The 21,021-nt window shown below is 43.4% G+C and overlaps 1 protein-coding gene across 1 annotated transcript in view; it reads left to right on the top strand.

The window, feature by feature from the left end:
• ALK (ALK receptor tyrosine kinase) overlaps window positions 1-21,021 on the top strand; it is a 538,912-nt gene that overhangs the window by 6,851 nt on the left and 511,040 nt on the right. The window lies entirely within an intron of this gene.

Below are 21,021 nucleotides of genomic sequence, written 5' to 3'. Positions count from 1 at the left end.
GGAAGATCAGCATCATTATCTCCATGTTATCTATATCTTGTGTGAAAAAGCTCTGTTCTTGCCTCCGTGGGTCCCACATTTCCTGGCAGAGTTCGCTAGCCTCAGAGGCTCATTGTGACCTTCCACGTAACCCTTCTCTCTAGAGACAAGGGTCACAGTCTACTGAGCCATTTTCATCATAAGCCACCGAGAGAGGTGAGGAGAAGTTATCCTTCCTTGCACAGTCTCTGTTGTCTCCCAGTCTCAGTGATTAATCAGGGGGCAAAGGTGGGGGGAGCCCAGGACCACTCTCTACTCTGGGCTCCAGCCCAGGGACCCTAATAGTATCGGCTATGGTAGCTGACCTTTTAGAAACATGACATGTACAATTCCCTGGGCTACTTCCCCCACAGCAGCCCTCACTTCCTCAAGCTCCACTTCACCCTTACCTCAGGGCCTCCTTCCTTGTGCCTGATATGGTGTCTACTACTCAGCCTATCCAACAGCACAACTTCCTTCCACAGCTCCTGACATGCACATGCACCTGACTGGCTGAGAGGCTTTTAACTAGTTTCAGCCAGCCCCTGATTGGCTTCAGGTGTCCCAATCAACCTAGCATTCTCCCTGCTGTCTGGAAAGTTCTTGATTGGCCCCAGGTGTCTTAATTGACCTGGAGCAGCTGCCATTTCACTTATCCTGGTACCAGGGATTTGTTTAGCCTGGAGCTAATATATCTAGCTCCCACTACTTTTCTATAGCCATCTGGCCTTGCCCCGTCACACTTGGTATAGATAACATCTGTTTGCTTCAGTTGCTAAGATCAATATTTTTCAAAGTGTTGGCTAATGTTGGGTGCCTCCATTGTTGCATGCCCAAACTGAGACACCTTGGGCTTGGTTTCTTTCAGAACTGCTGAGTTGCAACAACTCCAACTGAAGCAAAGAGGCTCAGCATCTCTGATTATCAGGGTCCAACTGCCCCAGGCTGGTCACTCAAAATTTAAGGCACCCAAACTTAGACACTTTTTAAAATTTTTTGGCTTCAGTGACCATGGCACAGTGACCAGGCACATGGCAATTCAATGGCGGAGCTGGAACCCAGGTCTCTTGACTTCTAAATCCTTCTCTATCTCCTGGATCACAGTACTGTCCTTCTGAATCATCTTCAGAGATAAGTACCTCTGTACAGACTGAAGTGCCTAGCTCAGAAAGGTCCTTTCTGAAATGTGCCACATTTGTCTTGTTTCTCTAATTCAGAAAAATTTGGTTGGAGAAAAATGTCATGGAAGCATAAATGCAGATTTGATAAGTCTGACCTTTCTTCTCTTCCAAACAATAAATGTCAGGAAGCTTAAAATGACAAGTTGGAATGGCTGGAGGTTATTTATGTGTTTAAATATTTAGGCAAGAAACACATTTTGAGAATAAAGTCTCATATACATAAGGATTTTGATTTATGACAGTGTCTGTCTAGAAATTTCATGGCTGTCACTATGCTGCACACCATGGTTGCTCAGAAATTCACTGTGACTGCATGGCCAGACCTTAGATCTTCCTGAAGCTATAACCCCTGTCAACTGTACTAAAAGAGAATCCCCTTTAGCTGCTAGCAATATAGGGCTTCTGACACACTAAGTATTTCTGATTGCATCCAGTAGATGGGAGTGGTATACTAAATTAGCCAATTTATTACCATAGAATAGGCACTGTAAAGAAACAAAGTACTGTACAGAGGTGGTGGCAAGCTTGGGAAAATCTATTTATTGAAGGTGAAAATGATCCTTGATTTTCAAGAACAGATTACTGAATAATACTTTGCATTGACATAGCACATATTTGCCAGAGAATGTCAAGGTGCTGCACAGAGGGGAAACTAAGAATCAAATTCTGTGCTAACTTACTCTGCATGCAACTATATTAACTGGGGGTGTGGGTCATCATGGAGTGTGTGACAAAGACAGATCATGCTGGAGGCAGTATTGTTTAGTGGCTAGAGCATTCAACTTGAGTCAGGATAGGTGGGTTTTCTGTATGCAGTTGTGCCATTGACTTGCTGTGTGACACTGGGCAAATCTGTAAGTCCGGCATCTATCTGTGTGTTACCTTCCCCATAAGTAAAGTGGGGATAACTTTTAATCACCTTTTGAAATCCTTAAAGGAAAGCTGCCATCATATTGGCACAAAGCCTTATTGTTCATGAGGCTGTTACAGAGAAAGCATGAATCTTACAGTCTGAACTCCAAGGTTTTGTAAGTTCTAAGTAGAAAAAACCAGTCAGATGTACAGTCTTCCAGTGCTAATCAGAATACATCTTCCCCACACCTAACTTTTGTGTGATAGGAAACCTCAGAAACTTCAGTGTAATCTCAGTTTTTTTGTCTACCATGCCTGCTGTGGCATAACAAATTCATATTTCTTCTTTTGGGGTGGGGGAAGTCAATCCTCTGAAATTTCACCCTGTTTTAGGACCAAACTGAAGCATTCAGTCCTGGCTCCACAGAGGTATTTCGGCACAACACCCCTGTCATGTTTTTAGGTACCACTGCAATCCCTGAAACTCCCACTGGGCTGCTGCCTCACCCTTTACACATCCGGGCAGTGTTCCACTGCGCAGCATCCGCTGGCTCCCTTGACAGCTTTGAGGAGCAGTGGGCGCTGTCCGGGATTCTCTGCTAGGTGTCCCCAGCCGGTACCCTCGTTTTGGACCTATGACCTTCACCTCAGTCCTTGTTTTTCTCATTAGTCGTCCCCTGCATTCATTTGGTCCCTGGGTCCAGTGGTCCTCCTGCTTGGCTGGGGGAGGGGCCTTTGAAAACATCTCCCGGGTTTTCCAATAAGACCCTGTAGGCACACAATTTTGCTCAGTGCCCAAATTTTTGCAGTAACAGTTCCCTAGGCACCTGTATTTCTACCTCACACTGCTGCCTCACTCTCGACATCTGGATGCCTATCTCCCACCTAAGCCCCAGAGTGATCCATTAACCAGGCGAATATAGGTGTTCCTCTGCCTAACTCATGTGGAGCCTAATCCAGTGGGTATGCTCAGAGGCCACCTTTTAGCTACACAAATCTGCTGAGGTGGTGTTTGGTGTGATTTTTCTAGGCACTTAACTGTTTGGCTTTGCAGTGGTCACCATTGCCACACCTAAGAGCCGTCTGTGGAGCTGGGCCTTGGATATATTGTCTGACTTCTATGTGTGGGACTTTGGCAAATGTTTAATCTTCAGCGCCATGGTTAGAGTGCTCACCTGGGGTATGGGAGACAACTAGTTTAAGTTCTCCTCTGTTTGTTTAGGAGAAGGGATTTGACCAGGGATCTGGCACCACTACAGCTCAGTGGTTAGGTCACCTGAATATCATTCTTTCTCTGGGCCAAGTAATATTTAATTACTGATTTAAACTGGAACAATTTAAATAGGAGAGATTGAGATTCCATGGCCCATCTGAGAAGTGGTATTTGAAGGCTTCAAACCATCAGAACCACTTGAGGGCAAAACTGAGCTGGCAATCTCAGAAAATAGACTTTTTACATGAGACTTCTGGTAATTGCTGGAAACACCATGAGAATAGGTTCCCACTGATATTTCCCGTTCTGGTCCCAGCAAAATCAAGCAACCCATAAGCTGTGAGTAAGGGAAAGGGGGCTGCACTTCCATGCTGGTCCAAGAAGGAGAGGTGTGCTAAGTCTGTTTCAGACTTGGATTTCCCATGCCTTAACATATTGTAGTCAAGTGAACAGCTGCAGCCGCCTCCCGCACACATCTTCCCTGTAACAAGCAGCTCTCAGATTTCACACCTGCAACTTTATGCACCTGGAGAAAACTGCAATCTCATTTTTAACTCATGGGCTGGGCCTGCGGGAAGGATGTGATTCTGCAGCAGGTGACCAGGAAGTAGACCATGGATAGAGAGCTTCTAATCACACTGAGTAGGTGAGGATAGTCTCTTGCTAAGGTGATGTGTAGGGCCGGCCTTTGGGGTAGGCTGTATGGGCCCCCCCACCCAGGGTGGCTTGCCGAAGGGGGCGCTGTGCGCCGCTTTGGGTTCCTATGGGACCTGCTGCAGAGACACGTCACTATTGGCAGGTGAGCAGCAGCACGGGGGAGGGGGCAGCTGGACGACCAGCCGCCAGAGCCAGGTGCTCCGGAGTCACTGCTCTTCCTGTCCCCTCCCCCGGGCTCATCCCTGCAGTTGCCCCTGGCCACTCCAGATTGGGAGCGTCCTCCTGTCTGCTCTGAAAGGGGGGGCTGATGGTGAATTGGCCCCCTCCCCGTGTACCCGATCTCCACTAAGCTGGGGTGACGGGACGGGGGGAATGTGGATGTACTCTCCGGGGCCGGAGCTGCTGGCAGCTGCTTGTGTCTTAACGAGCCTGGCTCAGGCTCCTGACCCTGAGTGCTTCCATAAAGAGAGAGGTTTCAGAGTAACAGCCGTGTTAGTCTGTATTCGCAAAAAGAAAAGGATCCGATGCATCCGATGAAGTGAGCTGTAGCTCACGAAAGCTCATGCTCAAATAAATTGGTTAGTCTCTAAGGTGCCACAAGTCCTCCTGTTCTTTTTGCATAAAGAGACAGCGCACTCTCACTCACTCAGGCACACACACTCCCCCCAACACCACACCAGGGCTCCCTGCATCCAGGTCACTTCCCCACCTGGGCTGTGTGGAGGCATCAGGAGCTGCTGCTCTCCTGCCCTCCCTTTACACAGCCCGCAGGGAAAGTGACCTGGATACAGGGAGCCCCGACATCGCTCGTTGCTCTCTCCCCCACACCCCCACAGTCCCCTAGGGCTGCGTGGGGCAGAGGAGCAGTAGTCCAGTGGGCGAGTGAGCAGCAATGCCAGCTGCTTTGTGTATCCAGGTCAGTTTCTCCACGTGGGTGCAGGAGGGGGATGCAAGGTTCTGGGCAAAGGGGGCACAATGCAGGGGTTAGGGGCTCGGGGGGGGGGAGCAGTCAAGGGGGTGTAGGGATTAGGAGTGAAGGAGGGGGAGCAGGCATTAGGGTGAAGGGACCACCGTGCAGGGGTTAGATGGGAAGGGAGGGTGGGGAGCCCAGGGGGGTGCCATACCTACAGGAGTCAGGGGCAAGTTTGCCCAGGGTACCATTTTCCCTAAGGCCTGCCCCCTGTATAGAACAGATGCATAAGTTGTCATTGCTGAGTGCTATAGGGGGGCCCCATGTACTTGTTCCTTTTGTTTTAATTGTAGAGAGGTAAATCTATACTTCATATATATATATATATATATATATATATATATATATATATATATATATATTGCAAAGTAGAAGGCAAAGTTCCTGTGGAGTTGTCAATGCCATGTGCATTGGCAAATATAGATCCCCCCCCCTTCTTTTCACACTATTTTTAGTGCTGTTATGTCTTCAAATGTTTTTTGTCACTTTTTTCCAATCTCTTAGCCGTAAGCACTATAAGGTTTATGACACACTTGAGCATATGGAAGTTCTGACTTTTTTAAAGAACTTAGATTAGAATCCATGCACTTGGGTTCTCTCACTTCTACCAACTCCCATTAAATAAAGGCATAATTGCATGGACCAAAATGCCTTGCATTTTAGAATGCCTTTCATCTGAGAATCTCTAAATGCTTTGCAGGTGCTAATTAAGCCTCAGAAGCCCTGTGACAATACTGAGTATTTATACCCATTTTACAGACTGCTCATAAAATTTAAGGATGGAAAAAACTTTGTTAGATAATTAAACCAGCCTGCAAGTGCAGGATAGTCTTCTCATAGAGAATGTCAAATACTGTTACACTCTACTCTCACCAACCAGCCAAGAAGTGAGAATTAAACCATAGAATGTCTCTGTAATTTGCCCAGGATTATATAGCAAGTCAGGAATAGAACCCCACCATCTTGTTCTCTAAACACCAAACTATGCCTGCCTAGATCCTACACCCCTCCCCTCAAAAAACCTTGTTTCTCAGCTCCTACCTCTTAGACAAATCTTCTTTTGGGTATGTTCCGCATCAGATTTATTTTTTTGTGATTTAAATTGTGTTCTCAAGAGGAACTAAGATAACTTTGCTCTGTTGGGGGCCTCAAATTCTGTCTTCAGAAACTGCCCTATGGCCTTTGTTAGTAGCACTGTGTATTAAACTATGTAGTCATTAGGGAGCATGATGGTATGGTTATTTCTGAGGGAGGTTTCGTTATTGATGCTAATTAAACTTGAAGCTAATGAGAAAGGATTACTTTTCGGGTCTTAAGACGAGGCCAGAATAGTTATTATAGGTTAATTATTCTTCTAAAAGACTCAATTTCAGCAACAAATCATTTTATCAACTCTTTTCTTTCATACTGAAAAAGACGTGTTTGAAGGGGATATGAAATATAATTGCAGCACTGACCTCATCTAGCTCTTGATCAGCAATCTCTTTCCATCAGCAAAAGGTTAATACAATGCTTAAGAAAAGGAATCCCACGTATCCTCTACATATGGACAGTTCAGAATATGTCTCCTGGCAAATATTTCCTGATAATCCTCTGCTTGATTTCCTTAGTGTACCTTTTTAACTTTGAAAAGTATAGAATTCTTCAAAGCCCAAAGATGTAGTGGTTGCTCTCCAAACTGCCACATCATGGAGAGTCTGATAGTTAGTCCATAGATAAGATTGTTTGGAGACTTGCACGTCAAGATGGTCTCAGCTCCCTCTGTTTTACACAGAGACTGAGTTCAGCCTTAACAATTGGCATGGCTCCCTTTCATATTTACTTACTTGTAGGGGAGAGACACATGCTCCCACCTCTAGTTTCTCACATGAGAGCTGTTACTCTGAGAAACTATAGGTGGCTTATCAGGGGGCAGCTCTTCTCCCCCTTCAGGGCTCTCCTGCCAGAAACCTCACTTCTCCCCTAGGTTGCCACCCACATGGTCCTGCTTGTCCCTCATGCTTCCCAGGTGTATCACCTAATGAGAGACCTTCTTCATCGCAGTAGACTTTCATGCCCTGCACCACAAGCAATGGTGGTGTGCTACAGGAGGAGGAGGAGCAGCAGCAGCCTGCTTGTGGGGGTAGGGGAAGTCTGAGGAGACTCCCTTAGAGCAACTTTAGGCCCCCAATCCTCTCTCACTCCTGTACAAGCAGAAGAGAGGTGGGAGACCACAGTTGGTTTTAAGCAGACGAAGGGGTAGGCAGCTGGTCTGCTCACAAGAGAAGAGGGCTTTTACAGGCTGGGAGGTTCCATCCCTTCCTTCTTGTGGAAGATGTACTGGCTCACCCTGCTCCCTCCAACTTTGCCCCTACTGCTGGAAAACTGCTTTTGGCAGCTAGGCTTCCTCTCTGTTCCTTGAAGAGACCAGCAAGGGCCTAGGACAGCAGCAATGGAACTGTGTAGAGAGGTAGGGCTGGGCCTTAATTCTCCGTGTTGGTGTGGGGTGGCTTAATTCTCTGTATTAGGGGTGGAAGGGCTGAATTAAATGTGTGGGGAAGTGGGAAGACTATCAGTCTTAACTGTAAGGGAGGCAGCCTGGATCCCCAAATATCCTCTCTTGGTATCCCATGAGAATCCCTGGCAGGGGACCCTCTTTGCAACCCCACATCTGTGTGGAGCATCTGCTGTTGTCATGTTATAATTCGGGATGTGACTGCACAGGTCAAAGGCTATTGTCTATTTGGGAAGGTGGTACTCTGGACTGCAGAGAGACAGTCAGATAGTGGCAGGTGGCAGCTTACAGCAGCCTCTCATTATGGTGTTATGTAACATTTAAATAAAAACAATTTAATGATTTTATATAAGCTTAACAGAAACACATAACCCAGGTTCCTGGACAGGAACAGCCCTCCTGCTCAACTCTCCCACCAGTAGCAGGTCTATTTCTTTCAAAACACAAAACAGGTCTATTTCTTTCACACAGTGAAGAAAGACCCTTGAAAATAGGTTTTAGATTTCCAAAAATAATCCCATTATCTGTCAGTTATGATGTGTGTAATAAAACCCAGCTATCCCACATTTCAGCCATTTGTCATACTTTGAAGTCTTGGCTGACGGATTTGAAGGCTGATGGGTATGCTCCCAAAACACAGCATAACTCCAGCCCCAAAGGCCTCCTAGAAACCCCATGCTACTCTAACCCTCTTCCCTGCTTCATTCACAGACAACCTCTCACTTTGCTCCTCTCCTTCTCTGCCTGGTATTCCCTAATTTTATTGGAGGACTTGTTTTGGATTTCATATGTGTATTCCAAGTTGTCTCAGCCCTTAACAGAGAGGCAGGAGTATTCATGTCTTGAGAAAATCCAACTGTTCTCCCAGCTGTTTGAATTAAATCGATATCAACAAAGCCAAACAGGCAAATGAGTTTTGAACAGTCTGAAAAAATTCTCTTGCCTTCCCTTTTAATGAAGTTTAATTTCAGGGTACCTCTGAGGTCATTTGAAAACTCCTCCAGCTGTTTGTACAGTCTTTTGGGAGAAGCAAGATAGGCACGATCCTGTTCTTACCTGATATAAAAGGCAAGCAAAGCTTAAACCAAAAAATCAGGTGTTTATTAGAATACACAAAGGAGCGAACAAACAAAAGCCTAAAACTACAAACCAACTTTTTATTTCCCTTTTGAAGGTTACCTTAAAGGGTTTATATATTTGGCATTCTATCCTACCATCAGTGCTTAATTTGTGCTGCGGCTTGCCAGGCCTGAGTCCCAGCACCTCTGGGCTTGCTGCATCAGTTATTAAAATAAAAATATTATTTGAGCCCTGGCACCTCTTTCATTACAAGATAAACACAGCCTACCATCAGGTTTTCCACTGAGCTCCTTATTGACTGCAGCGTGGAATACTGTGCTTGGATCAGTGGCAAGGGATGACTCCTGCCACGCTTGTAAGGTTGTAACACTCTTCAGATTTTTCCTCCTGTTTAGGAATGAGAAGGTGTGGCTTCAGTTGCTGATTTAGAGGTGGGGCTATGGGACAATAGAACTAGGCAGTGGGATCTGGAGGCAGGGAGAGATGTGGTGATCTATGCATTAAAGCAACAAGAGCTTGTATTGAACAACTTGGTTATTTATACTGAAAGAACACATAACACAAATACAGGCACCGCTCGTTGTTGACTACAAACAGCAGCTCCTTCTCTGTCCCTGCAGGCCAGAACCTCACCTTCAATGTGGAAGGTGCCCTTTTGACCTCTGCACCCACATCCTGACATCAACAGTGGCTCCACACAGGCGTCAGGCTTTAGAGCACCCTGGAGGTTGCTGTTTTGCCCTCAGGAACAAGAGTTCCCTCTCTACAGTAGTGTGTGTAATGTATATGTAGGTAGATAGTTGTTGTTAATTGATATCAGGCCTCTCTGCTGCCAAACCTACAGAGATTGAAAGGGCTGTACTTGTGAAAAGCCCTGTTCCAGTCTTGAGTGTGAAAGGAAGCAAAGCTTTTTTGTTGCTGTCAAGGACCTGCAATTTTTGCAAGACTTTGTCTCTTATTAGTGCCTAAAGAATATCTAGGGGATCCATCTGAACAAGGCCCTCCTATTTCCTTTTGAAAAGAGGCTTTTTTTGTGAGGCTGAAGCTGGCATCTTTTGTTGTGTGCATTGTACTATGTTCTTGGAAGCCCCCAGGCGTGCAGTAAGCATTATGCAAGGTTGAACTGGGGATGAGCCTCATTAATAGAGCTCTGCGAGAGAGCCTGCGATGCTGTACCTGTTATAAGGCTAGACCTCCAATTTCTCGCTCCATCAATAGGACACCATTCACCAGCACTGAATTCACTTGAAAAGTAGCATCCTATGTCTCACGCTCCTCCTAATGGTGTCCTCTCCAAAAATAATAATAATAAAAAAGGTTCTTTTCAGTTTATAACTGCATCCCCATTCATTCCACTCTGCTGAGTTCAGAGTGAAGTGCAAATGATAACATTTGAAGTGCTAACTTTCCAGGAGTAATTAAGGTTTTAAATCATCTGAGCATTTCTGGATCAGCCACAGGGCATGACTTTTCCTCCCCTGCCTTGCCAATAGAAAATCCTTTCTTATTTCCACACACAAAAGCTGCATAAAGTTTTAAGACCTGATTCAATACTACTTTATGGATAATGAGTATGGCTTATATTAAGTCTTCAAAAAACAGCCTATGCATAAGACTTAATGTATTGAAGTTTATCACCAGTGTAACCTATTTGGAGTGGCAGGTTTTTTGTATTGGCTATAAAACAATATAAAATATACTGACTTGAAGAAAAAGCAATTTAAAGGAACTGGTCTTCTCTAGTTCCCTCTACATCGCTAGTGTTTAAGGAGTTTGTCAAGAATGTCAATTTCTCTTGAGAGAGGCAGATCGGTTGATTCATTTAAACTGGATTGGACAAAGCAGTGCATAAATGAATATGCTACAGGGAACAATCCTGTCCTGGCAAAGGGGATATAATAAATTATCTAATGGCCAAGGGATAGTCCCTGAAGCTAATTTGGTCATACATATCTTTTCTAATGATGGGTGGAGTCAGAGTTTTTAGAGATTCTATATAAAGAAAAATTCAACACTTGAATCTAAAGCTTATCCAAATTATCGGAAGTTCTTGAATCTACAAAACTAGTCAGGATATCCCATGTGCACAAACTTTCTCCAGAGCTTTTCAGTATGGCCTGATTCTGGTCCAGATGGAAATAAAGGAAGCACATTGTTCATGGGATTTTGTGAAGATGTGCCTGGATCCAAGCATCTCCACCCTCCATTTCTTGCAATTTGGCATGTTTGGGCTCATCTGGGACATGGAAGGGCATGAAAATATGTTTGTGTGAGAACGTAAAGGTGACTTTTTCTAACTTCAGAAAAATTCCAGGCAAAGCTTCAGGGAGTTGAGTTCTTATGCTATGGAAGCCCTACAGCTTAAGGGTAAAATGGTCTAATACAAATCGTGGTGGCTGGAGGGAGGAAACATAACTTAGATTCCATGCATGGGCAATGCACAAAGTTCTCTTCTCAACATCATTAAAACCTCAGATGAAGAATCCAGTTCTAAACCCGACTACTTATTCAAATGGAACCTTTTGATATTCACCCAGCTTTAAACTTATCAGGTTTTCTAGTCAGCTTTTTCTTCCTGCCTGTGCTGGCCCTTTCCATAGCTTTCTGTATTAGGCCTGCCTGAGTGGTAACTATCCTAGTAAGATGCTGCCTGCTTGTCTCTCTTTGCCTTTTTTGGTGTGAACACAGAGTTCTAAAATGCATTGGGAGTTGCATGGTGGCCTTGCTTTGACATCTTTAAATATGTGAGTAATGGGGACACTTAAAACCGATTTTCCACGTGAAGGGTATTCAGGACTGAGGAATCCCAAATCGTGTGTAGTAGAGCTTGGAGAGGAGAGCTGTTCAGCAAGATTAATGAGAAGGGAGATTTCTAGTCTGATGAAATACACAATGCTGGCTAGGAAATAAACAATGCAACACTGGATTAAGAGTCCCAGGGACTCAGAGTGGAATCATTTGTGGAAGATGGGTACTAAGCAATCCTGGAGCGCCTTCCCTTTGAGGTCCTTAAAGTGCTTGGAAGACTGTAGGTCTCCTGACAGCCTGGTGAGGTAGCTAAATGATTATTCTTCTGTGACATGGAAACAAACTTAGGTACATAGAGGTTAAGTGACCTCTTCAAGGCCACACATTGACTCAGTGATAGGGCTGAGACTAAAACCCTGGAGTCTTGATGACATATAACTGTTAGAGTATGGGAAAGCAAAACATTTGGAAGCAACAGAACTAGAATAAAATAGAAACACAACTGATTTCAGACAATGGAGGGCACGAGAAAGCTACAGACAAAAAGAACAAATAGAAAAGGAAATAAAGATGGATTAAATTGGTTAGTCTCTAAGGTGCCACAAGTACTCCTTTTCTTTTTGATTAAATAAAAATCAATTCCCCTCTCAATTAGCTTGAAATTGTCTTTTGTTAACACATATGTAACTCCTCTCTACGGTTAAATAAACAACAATAAAAAGCAGAATAACTAATATTTTGGTAGGGAATAAAAAAATCCAGGTCTTTATATATCCTAACAAAGCAAATAAAAGGCACAATCCAATATTTTTTTCCTTTGCAAATAACTTTTAAGGTTACAGGGTGGTGGTAGCTCTGAAGGGTTTCGCCAGGGTGATGGTGGGCAACGGTATTGGTGAAATCTAACTAGTGATGGCTCAGAGATCATTGTTAGGATTCTGTGGCTAGGGTAATTGTGTAGTGGAAGTGAAGTCTGCAAGCAGGTAAAATAATTCTGACTTTAGAGGGGAAAACAGCCAGTAATAAGCAGCAGAGCAGTAATCAGATGCAGAAGGGCTTATCCTAAAGTACAATGACTTGAAAGATGGCAATGATGGTAGATAACCATAAAGAGGGATATGAAACTGAGAATAAATAGAGCAATATCCTCTAAACTGTAAAGAGCTGGAGCATAGTACCTGGAAAGAAATTCAGGAGATATTACTTGAGAAAGTTCCCTAAAGCTATCAGGCAGATGTGCAGCTGGTGACTAGACTACTCACTGGGATCGGGACTGAACTGAGAAAGTGAAATCAAAGGGGATGGCATCATTTCCTCTGATAGGCACTATTTCACTTCAATATGATGTGTAGAGTCCTGTGAATAAAGTAGTGGTCATGATACTAGAGGAATGATGGAAGGGACAGAATCAGACAGGACCCAAGTCCCAAATTCAAGCTACATTATGTAAATGGAATTTCTGTTCCCTATATCATCCTTAAAGTAAACTTGAGAATCAGGGCTCCTAAGTGTCTTGAGTTTGTATGAAGGACCACACTAGGGGCCTGGTCTGGAGCCCACTGAAGTCAACAGAAATTTGTCCATTTACTTCAACAGGTCTTAGATGACTAAGGAATTTATAAAGCCTTTTTATCTTCAAATTACCAGTTAGCATGTGAATGCTGTTTCTCTCTCATGGTTGCTGGGAAGCTTGTGTGAAATGAGTTGATGGGTTTCAGCCAAGTTCCCAGGAAATGGGTATCTGCATAAAATAACTGAGTCTCAGCAGAGAGAGGTGGATGCTTCTTGCGGGAGACAGGGCACACAAGCATTGCCTGGTGTGTTTTCTATCAGACAATAATAATGGCCTTCTCCTGTAAACTGGCCCTGCTGATGCCTCTGAGTGTGTTTTCCCCACCCGTTTTCAGATGTCACCAGCCAAAAGATTGAAGGGAACCATCTTCTGAGCCCTACCGCTAGCCCCCCAGTGAATGAGGGTTTGGGCATATTGTGCGTATCTTTTGCGTGGATAAACTGAGTTCAAGGTGTCAAATCCAGCACCTTTCTCCAGCACTTAGTAAACAGAGAAAACACTGGTGCTGGGTTTGTGTTTGACCCTGTAATGTCCTTGCGCTTGTCAAATGTGCATCGGGGATAATGAAAGCCCTTGTTCTTAAATGCTTAGTCACTGACTTGGGGGAAGGGCTTGGGCTTAGTCTGGCTTGCTGCAGTCTAGAGGGTTAGCTTTTGCTGTTCTCCTAAGCCGGTCTTCTGTTGGATCTGAGGCCTCTCATGGCAGAGATTTGGGTCATATGTGAGGGGAGCTGCATTCCCATAAAAAGTTCCCTAAAGGAGAAGGGAGATGATCCTGGCACAAACAAAGGGAGAAGTGCCAGAGCCCTAGGGTCTGGTGTTGGGAGGAAGTAGTTTGTCTAGCAGGGGTGTGGGGTGGGGGACAGGACTTACAGTACAATAATAGTAATAAAAAGGAAATGTAGGGGCATTGATAGTCACATAATCCTGTTGATAACATTCTAGCCTCCACTTAAGCTTTATACCTCTGAAGACAGAGGTTCAGATTCTGTCTTCTGGTAAAATAAAAAGATGTGGGTTAACTTTATCCTTGCAAAGTTCCTTAGAGCTTGCAGTACAGACAACCAGAAGAATCTATCACATATTGATATTCTGGGGAAAGATCAAAGCTCATGGACCTATTGGTTAAGGCTTGCGATAATTTAGAGGCGATTTGTTCTGGTTGCTAGAATAAGGGAGATCTTTTACTGAGATCTTAAACTTCTTCACTTTCATCCCATTACTCCTTTGGGTCAGCTTCACATGGAGCTTTCCAGTAACTTTATCAATAGCTTCCATTCAATGTACAATACGGAGTCCTGTGTCTCAGCTGAAGCATGATCTTCATATATAAAGATAGGCAGTATTCATCTGTGCACATGCCTTGAACTTTGCAAGTCTGATCCTCTGAGTAAGCCGAGGGACTTTGGGCTTGTGTACACTTACAGTGCTTCAGCAGCACAGCTGTAGCGCTTAGTAAAGACATTCCCTACGCTGGTGGGAGAGCTGCTCCCGTGGGTGGAGCTACTCCACCTCCCTGAGAGGTGGTAGCTATATCAATGGGAGAAGCCATCCAGTCAACAGCGCTGTCTATACCGGAAGTTAGGTCAGTTTGTCTCTCTTTGGGTTGGGGATTTTCCACATCCCGGAGCAACATAGTCATACCAACATGCGTTGTCGTATATAGACCAGGGCTAAATAATGTGATCTCTAAGGTATCTATTTGTTTCCTTAGGCAAGAAACTAAAGCCTAGTTTACATCTGAATTTGCAAGTGAATTTGGTGCTGACACATCTTAAGTCCCATTCCTGAGCAAGCCAATATGCAAGCTCACTAAGGGACGTTGCCAACCCTACATAGCTACTGCCAATATCCTGGAACTATTCCAATCTGGCTCTGGGGCAGGATATAGGACAGATGGAACTGGTGGCACTGATGAATGATTTCCTCTTGTTTGTGGACAAGTGCCATCCATCCATTGACTCTCTGCAGCATCTAACAAAGTTAATCTTAGAATTTTGCTGTCTCACCTCAGACAAGTTGCAGGGTTCATCCGATCACACTGAGATTGCTTTAAGTGTTTCTCTCAAACTGCCCTCAGAGAGTCATGATCGGAATGGGGCTTGACTGTGGTGCTAAGAACTCGCCAAGATTCAGAAGTCTTGGAAGATCTTCTGCTACATCATCCTTTTCTGAACTGGATCCAGAAAAACAGCATCTTTCCAGTTTTGGATTTGACCTGGGACAAAAACCCTAAGGACATGTTTGGATTGAGTGATAAGAATCCAAATTGTGATACACTAACTCTTAGTGAATAGGAATTTATCCCAAAAGTAGCTTCATTGAGTACAGGGTGACTTTAATGAGAGCACTTGTAGCGTAAGGTACTCTTCAGCATGAGAAAGTGGCAGATTCTGGCCCTAAGCAGATCTACCTTGGCAGGAGGAATATGTGGCTTAACTAAGGGCTGTTTCTGTAGGCCTTTTGTGAACATATAACCCCTTTTTAGGAGATACTCAAGGAAAAGCTGCCAGGTAATAGGTATTCTGACTAGTTCTATATCTACGGCAAACCTGAAAGATGATCAATAGCAAGGGGACAAACTACTGGATGAGCAGTGTGTTGGCTATACAGGGAAGTGGCTTGTAATTTTAGAGGGAGGGAGATGAATATTTCAGCACTTGGAAAAGTTGACCTCGAAAAGCGACAAAACTACAAAGAAGCCTATTTTCTAACTAACATGCAGAGAAAAATGTCACACTAAAAATATGAACCAATAACTGATTTCCTGTTTTGTGTTTGCCAGTTTATGTGGTGCTGTGTTTTTCAGTAAATGGAGACATATACCAAGATATTTAGTTGCCACCATTCCATCCCATAAATATATTTTTGTTTTACTTAATATTGCGTGCTCTACTGGAGCTGAAAGGAGAAGGACATAAACCCAAAATGAGGGGCCAAAGAAAACTTTGTGCCAGGAGCTGAGTTCTGGAAGGTGACACTCTTTTGGCAGCACTCGCATTTCCATGCTCTCATGAACCTGCATTTTCATGTGCAATAGTCACATTAATCAAAGTTAAGATCACCCTAAATTTGTGTGGGATGGAGGTAAATGTGGGTCTAACCCAGGGATAGTCAATAAGCGGACCATGGGCCAAATCCAGACTACCTGATGCTTTTGAATGGACTCCGAAATCTTTTTATTTGCTTATTATTTTCTCTGGAGTCTGGACCTTGACTATACCTTGACCAAGAAATTTGGACCTTGACAAAAAATAATTGACTACCCCTGGTCTAGCCTGTAGTGCTATGGATGAACTGAATGAGTTATCTTATCTACATAGCTGGGGAATATCTCTGTGTTGATATTTCGGGTTAGGTAACAAGCTCTGACCTCCTATAGATTTTAATCCTTCCAGTCTTTCATCTCTTAACACTTTACACAGTTTAGTTTGTTCCCTCTCCCTCTTTTTGTACGTGCTGCGATGTATTAGATAGTTTGAATGAATGTGCATGCTGCCCTCGACGTGACAGGATCAGCTGTGTGTCATAGGTCTCATCCCACTAAGAGTTTTTCCTTTTAGACTAGTTATTGGGGGGCCTGTTATCTTGAAGCAGATGCTGCTGAGTTCAGTCCTGCTATCATGTGATGTTTCAAATGGCCATGGTTTGCTGCATAATGACAGGTATGAAGTTCTGAGGTATCCATGAAGCCTGACCCATCCCCTCTCAAACTGGAACAAATGTCACGTGTGATTTTACAAAATCACTTCTGCCTATAGTTGTGGGATTTAATTTGAAGAGGCCACAACCCAATTTCCAGCTCCACTGAAGACAGTAATGAACATCGCCTTTCCACTTACAATAAATTCTTTGGGCTGCTCTTCTGGGGCAGACAAAGTTGTGCTCTGTTTCCCTTCATGGTCTACACTTTCTTAATGTCCCCCTCCTTTTTTTTGTATAGTCCATCTATTTGGAAATCTCTGTAGCTTGGAATGTCATGCTCAGATTTATTGTGTTCCCATATACCTGGCTGCTCACCATGTGGGTCTGCAGAATAAAGCAATGTTCAAAGCAAGGGACTCATTAGGATAGTCTCTGAAGACTTTTGACAAGATCATTGAGTCCTGAGTCACACATGAGTTCTCAAAGTACTTTAAAGAAGAGCTCAGGTGTTTGGTTGCTAAACCAGACTAGTTTAGCACTTACAAGGCCAGCATGTTAACCCTTTAACACTTCTTTGCTGTCATCCTCCATTAACAGCCCAGTGAAATTGTTTAATAATTGTGTTGCATTAGCATCTGGAGACTCTAGTTAAGGATTGGGGCTGTATGGTACTAGGCACTTTACATAACTATAACCTGAACATGATTCCAGTGCCATAGAACTTACAATATAAGTATAGAATGAGCCAACAGGTGGATCCAACAGAAAGACCAGGGGAATGCAAGGTAAGTGAGATAATTAGGATGAGAGATGGATAGGCTGTTCATGGGACGTGTTGCAGTTGCATCCTTCTCAGACACCTGTGGAATACATAATGGCAGCCCGACAATTAACAAGTATGGTAGCCCTTTAGAAAAGTATTTATTTAGAAAGCTGAGAAATGTAACATCTGTAGAAAAGAGAACGATGATGGTCCTAACTCGTTCTATTTTCTACTCCACTCCTTACAAACAAACTCAGCCACCTTGAGGTTGCATTTCCTGGGTGCATTTTCCAGAAATTTTTCTTCCAGCTAGCATCAGTTGGACCTGCTTCTAGCCAGCTTGAATTGGCTGGTTAAAAATATTGCTCCTCTTGGGAAGGAGGAGGAAATAATTCTGTTATCTTCTTTGATGCCAGAAAAATTATGGAGTGAGTTTTGAAAAATATAAATTGCAGGAAAATAAGAAAAGAGGGCCTCCTGGGGCATATTGATATTTATAAAGTATCTGCTTCTGTTGGGTTTGCGTGTGTGCATGTTAGAGAGAGTGAGATGAAGCAGGCTAGGAAGCAGTTTGGTTGAAGTATCCTTTGTTATGATTAGCCTAAAGAAACAGACAGAGATTTTTTAAGAGATTTAAACCTTGTCTGTGGGGGAGGGAGCCTTGTTGAGGCTCAGCTTAGTAACATTGGGAACCCTAATGTGACTGGCACTCCAGGTATGGTATAGACCTTCTACTCTAAGGCTATGTCTACACTACACTTCCATCGTTAAAACTTTCATTAGTCAGGGGTGTGAAAAAACCACATCCCTGACCGACAACAGTTTTACCAAGGAAAAGCGCTGGTGTGGACAGCGCTTTGTCGGTGGGAGATTCTCTCCTGCCGACAAAGCTACCACCCCTTGTTGGGGGTGGTTTTATTTTGTCGGCAGGAGAGCTCTCTCCTGCCAACAAAGAGTGACTACCCTGCATACCTTACAGTGGCACTGCTGTGCCGCTGTAAGGTGCGCAGTGGAGACATAGCCTCTGTTATGCCAGGGGACTGGACTGGTGCACTGCCTGCTCAAGATGGTGGAGTGCAAAGACCACATTGGTACTTGCCCTTCTGATCTGTGCTGTTGGCTCCTTGGATGCATCCAAGGATCTATGCCATAATGTTTGTTATACAGTGATGGCCGCAACTGGGAAGCTAAAAATCTCCCACCCTCCCCCCCCAAATTTCAGGGGGAGGAGTTGTTTCTAATCTCTAGAGTCAAACTAGGTCTTTACAGTTGTGATTTTAAATTGGATTTAAAATCTGCAGGATCCTATTTTCTGCTTCAGATATGGCGATAATCTTGTCAATGGCCTTTTATGTAATTTTGCATGTCAGATCTTACAAGACAAATGATCCTTACAAGATGTTCACCATTTTGTATTGATGTCAGGAAAAGAGTTTACACTCCTTCCATGCTGAACAACCTGTCTCCTGATTCTGCCTTGAGACCTGGCCTTACCCTGATGTCTAATCAAACCCCACCTCCTCAGATGATCTCATGGATACATTTAATTTTCATATCAACGCTTATTGTTACTAGAGTAACATCCCAAATCCTGCTTTCCAGACACCATTACTTTATTAGATCTATTTTAATGAAACTGTTATTGAATTCTAAAGTGTCTTTCAACACTTAACATTGAGCAACTTTCAGAGTCCCTTGATGCACGGAGAGATACCTGGAAAGCAGTGAGCAGTTTTTCAGTCTTTCATCCATCATGTAAGATGAGTTGTGTCTAAAAAAAAGACTTTTCCTCCTGTCATAAGTGGAAGCAAATGGCTTTGAATTGTCACTTTAACAAACTTTGAAGTATTAGTGGTGTTATAGGCTAAGGAACCAGCCATATGAGTCTTCCATATGTCAGTGTCATTATGAGATATCAAAAGGACCAGAGGAATATGTCATGACCATTTAATAAATTTTGTCTCTGCGGGTGAACTGATTTTTGGATGGTTTCATAACCAACTGAACCCTAATGGATATACTCTGTCTCCAACACAACTGCTGAAATGAGACATTTTATAGAGCTGTTTATTGTTTTTCCATAACCTCAAACCAGTTTTTATACCCCCAAACTGGCATGCTATAGTGGATACCACAACATTGGTTGTTCTGTATGGTGCCTGTATGGTTCATTAATGGGTGATGTAAATAAATTTATTCTAGATGGGTGTACTATCAAACTCTTGTTCTAATATTTCACTTTAGGATATGATACAAAATGTGTATATGGCACCTTGCACATAATCATCCCGGAGTCGGGGAAATTCAAAAGTAAATGAAATCTTACTTGGCATGTAACCAAAGAAAAGATTCTTTTTAGGATTGCATACTGTGCCCATTGCTATGGTATCTGAGCATATGATAGGGCTACAATTTCAGCTCTGATGTAAAAACAAAGAGGGAATAAGCTTTACAAACCTACATCATTAAGATTTTCAAATTCCAGGAACAAATGAAACACAATTTCCAATTATATTTGACCTTTAAAATAGGGGGTTGACAGAGCAGAGGACTCAGAAGGGCAATGAGGGAAATAGTAAAATTTATAGTGTCCAAACATTCAAAATATTATGCAGGCTTTTAGCCATGCCATTTCCAATTGACTTTAATAGGAGCTCAGGATGCTTTGAAAATTTGCCCCATAAAGTAAGTGCAATGTGACCCATACAGTTTTGCAGCTAATATGAGATTAATATTCAGCCAGTCAAGGTAGAACTGGTGTCTTATTTTTTTATTATTATTATTTTTTAAAAATCATCTTCTGGGATAGTCATTGGGTCTGACTCTTGTTTCACACGTATACTGGATTGCTGCCTATGGATATCAAGGAGTGAACATTTGCCGAGCACACTGATAAGTCCCAGAATGCTAAAAAGGCATCTGTGAGTAGTGTGAGAACTGCAAGTCAGCAGCGTAACTGGGTCTAACTGAATTAATTTCATATGTAAGAGAAATATTCATGTTTAGCTTTCCTGAGAGCCTGAACCAAACCAGGATGAGGTCAGCAGATCGAGCAGTATGTAAGTAACAAACTGGCACAGCACACTTAAGTAAGAAGCAGAATTCTCTGAGGCCCTGAAAGGCGCCATGCAATGCTAAATCAGCTGATGAGTTCAGCAGAGTGTGGGAAAAACACTATTGTCTGTTTGAAGCTAAAGAACGTTACAGATCTTTACAAGGGTAGTGTTGATGACTTGTTCCTATACAGAACAATATATTTCCAGAAGTGGATATATGCTGAAGTCATTCACTACTTCATGTCAGCCTATTTCAGTGGCTGAGGTGGGAAACAATATAGGCTTATGAATGCCACTAAATCAGCAGTAGGGGTGGAGAACAGGCCGTACAAATGGCCTCATTGCATTATGAGACTTTCTGATCCCAAGGTGTTTTAGGGGATGCTTTAGATTAATGGCTGTGAGGCTGTTAATACATTGTCCCAGCATGTGTAGTTTGCATGATCTTCCTACGTTTACCTACTTCCCTGTCTAGCAACCACCTGCTGGCTGCTTACTTTACTTTCTGGTGTCTGAGTACGTGTATCAAAAAAGTAGGTTTCTGCTCTCTGGCAGATACAATTGCAGCCTGCACTGCCCTGCTCCAATCTGGCTCTTCCCTTCACAGAGGAGTACTAGATAGCAGTCAGCAATGCCAGTTACTTATAGTTCATTCCTGAAGAGTCCATAGACAAACACCTGAGGCTTACTGCAGGCTCAGAAGGATGAAGAATCTATGGGTGCAGCTAAATACAGATGATGCAAATCATTGAAGATAGTTGTAGGGATTGTG

Source organism: Lepidochelys kempii, chromosome 3, assembly GCF_965140285.1.
Source record: "Lepidochelys kempii isolate rLepKem1 chromosome 3, rLepKem1.hap1, whole genome shotgun sequence".
NCBI lineage: Eukaryota > Metazoa > Chordata > Testudines > Cheloniidae > Lepidochelys > Lepidochelys kempii.
This window is presented reverse-complemented; position numbering and strand designations above follow the sequence as displayed.